Source organism: Monopterus albus, unplaced genomic scaffold (genome assembly GCF_001952655.1).
Source record: "Monopterus albus unplaced genomic scaffold, M_albus_1.0 scaffold285.1, whole genome shotgun sequence".
In the NCBI taxonomy this organism is placed as follows: Eukaryota; Metazoa; Chordata; class Actinopteri; order Synbranchiformes; family Synbranchidae; genus Monopterus; species Monopterus albus.
Genome location: NW_018128165.1, coordinates 254874 through 258437, shown reverse-complemented (window position 1 = coordinate 258437; position 3564 = coordinate 254874).

Below are 3564 nucleotides of genomic sequence, written 5' to 3'. Positions count from 1 at the left end.
CAGACACTCCAGTAATGTTTGATTTGGCTTTTTTGATGCACCCACCCTACAGTGATAGCTTGAGGGAAGTGAGGGCCCAGTCCTCAGCTCCCCAGAGGATGTCAGAGACTGTTTTTCTCACGGTGGTCTGGGCTGAGTCTTAATCTGGCATGGGTTGGCATAGGAAGTGCCTGCCTGAACTGAACCCTGCAAGGGATCCCAGCCAGTTCCATTTCCTGTCAAACATTCTCCCAGAGGAAAGGAAATCCATGACATTAGAGCCATAAACCATGCAGAGTAATACAGGACTCACTACACCTGTCATTTAAGTTCAGCATCTGGTGGTCTTCTGTGAGGACACTGATGCATTAATATTACCACTCTAATAATGGAGTGCTGATAATACATGTGGGGATTTTCTGTGCATGCACACCTTCACATTTGACGTACTGATGTACTTCTACTTAAGTAATAATTCTGAATGCAGGACTTTTCTTTGTGGAGTGTTTTGAAACTGTTGCTGTTTTTCGGTGGTGATACTGTGTCTGTGCACTATTGCAAATTTTAAATGCAAATCCTCTCATTCATTTCATTCACCTCCGTTGTACCAGGGAAGGCAGAAATCTCAGAGATCATGTCTTAAAACCTGAATCAACCTTAAATCAACTCAAACTCTCCCACACACACAATGAACTTTGAGAGATACTGGCATTATACATACAGTAAATCCTACATTTAAAATAGACCGAGATCAGAAATATGTTGGCGTTCTCCCTTCCAGTATGTTTGTGGTATTGTATTTTTCAAGGGCGCAAATTCCTCTGGCCTAAATTCTTCTCTGTCAGATAACATTATACCACCAGTTCTAATTACTGATAACCTGAGGGCTTTGTTTTTTCTGTCAGGGTTAAGGTGCATTTTTGTGGGGCATGTTCCCCTCTATCTCCTGCCGCTGTCTGGCTCTCTGTCTCCTAAGCTCATGTTTTCTGGGCACAGGCCAGGCAGAGTTTGCCTCCACTGGTTTCGGTCATGCATTCTCTCACACAGCATTCCAGACAAATCTCCTAACATCCACACATTTTGTTGTTTATTTTCTCTCCCTATCCTTCTTTTCTTTCTTTTTGTGTCTGAGGGCAGCATACCACAAAATCACTGGCTGCATCAAATAGACAAAGTGACTTGTTTCAGTCACTGCATTAGGAAAACACTATGCACTGAAAGTTGTTATGAACTCTCGATTCTACTTCTCATGTTTATGGGGTAACACATTAAGTTCCATAATAAGACATCCATCGCTACCAAGCTTCTAATTAGAAGCCTTATTCAGCTTAAGTTGTTCATATGTAGGCTCAAAAGTCAAGACTGCTGAGCTCAAGGAAGCCATAGATTTATGAGGAAACTCAATTTTTGGTTGTATGATGTGCTAATGTTGAGGAATGCTATTTGGCTGCCTATTAGGAGCATAGATAGGAAAGAGAACCTTAAGTTCAGGAAAAGAAAAAACATCCTCTGATAGAAAATGTAGAGCAAGATGTCATGCAAGGTCAAGTTTAAACAACTGAGTATAGAATCCCACTAGACCGTCAGCTGAAGGGTTTATAGCAAAATTCGTTTGAACTCTTAAGGGGTCAAGTACATTCCCTTAATATATTGCTGTATGTTGAAGGCTTTCCTTTCAGTAATAGCAATTGGCACTGATTTTTTACCAAAAAAAACAAACAAGCCAAAGCAGCTGCTTGGGGACATCTCTCACTGCTGTCTAGATTTATTGTCACAGCTATTCTGAAAAGAGAATCCAAGAATTATTTGTTGGGTCGAGCGACTGCCAAACCTCCCCAAAATGCAATTTTTCCTGGTCATGAAGAGTGGCATCACCCAGGCAGGAGAAACCTGCCAGAGGGCAGCTAGAGTCTAGTGTGTGTGTGTGTGTGTGTGTGTGTGGGTGTGTGTGTGTGCGCGTGTGGTTGGGTGACTCAGAGAGCACAGCACTAGCTCTGTCTGTCAAAGTGCATAATAGAGTTTTCTGTGTGGCAGAACAATTCTTACTAGCTTGCTATTCTTTAGTTCTTATCCTTAATTCCCTTTAAGTAAAAAAGGTATGTTTTTAACTTTATGGCTCCAGCAGAGACTTCAGTAACATGGTATTTTGACTGTATCACTCAAACCTACCTCTTTTCTTTCTCTTCAGTTTGTAATTCTTATTAAACTTCCTCCGCAATGAATCATTACACCCAATGACGTCTGAGCTTTTGATTCTTTTGTACTGACATTTTACCAGGTGTTCCTCTTGTATTGTTTATATGATGAACATAATGAAGTGTTTTCATCCTGAGTCATTTCAGCCTCTCTATAATACCTCCATTATGCCAGATGAAGATTTGTGCAGTGAGAGGTTGCTCCAGTATAATGCAGGCCGCATGCAGTAGGTTACTGTTTTGTTACATAGCTCTTTATGAAATGAAACACCTGGGCTTTTCTTGAATCCAAACTTTGGCTTGGATTAGAGCAAAAACACTGAAACTGCACTGATGCTTTTATAAATGAGGCCCCAGCAGAGGATAGTGAGGTTATAGGCCTAGAATTGGACCAGAGGAGTGGAACCTCCCTTCAGTCCTCACAAATGTTTCCTCTGACTGTTTTAACATAGTGTGAAGCCTAATTTTTCATCTCCTGTTCAGCTAAGTCTTGACAGAAGTTGGGCACTATAAAGTCAGTCAAATATGCAAGAGATTAAAGTGTCCTACATACTGTACAGTCAAAAAAAGAAAGCTTTTGGAAAAAACCATACACACATGCCTCATTCCATGACACCACCCCTCTCTACTCGGCTCGCCTTACAATCCACACATTTTTCCAGAAGGACGTTAACACTCTGGAGTCGTGTTCTGGCAGCAGCATTGCTGTTGTTGATCTCAGTCCTTTTGTTTACTGCTCAGGAATACCAGTGTGTCATGATGAGAGAAGGCTCCTCACAGGACCACTCTCGGATTCCTCTCCTCCACCTATTCTGCTCAAGAAGTAATTGCTGAAAGGTAGAGGGTGTAAGGAAAGATTCTCAGCTTTTGTTTCTGCAGATACAGACTTTTAAATATTACTCTGTTCCAAGGAAATGAAATCTACCAGTGCCTACAAGCACATTATAATCATTAGGGATGGGACAATGTATCACAATATGTATTTTGTCTAGCGATATATGTTGTGTGTTCTCCATACACCAGAGACTTCATTTTTTTGTAAAGCAGCCTAATAGAATGTAGCTCAATATGTCTGGTTGTTTTTTACACAATCAAACCAGTGCTACAAAAGGGGGAAAGACTGAATAAAGTACAAGTATTCCACAGGTAGTCATACTTTGAGTAAAATCATACGCACCATATTGTGCATTGAATCTTTTTAAGAAAAAGTCATATTGTCTCATGCTTAATAATAATACAGATTGCAGACTTCTGTTTGAATAGAAATGTGTTTCAAACACCAGTGGCAGCAGCACACCTTGAATGACTATATGCTGTCTTATGACTTTCAGCAACAGTGCTAGTCTAATGCAAGACATGTCACAGGAACTTAAAAGTGTGTGAAAGTACT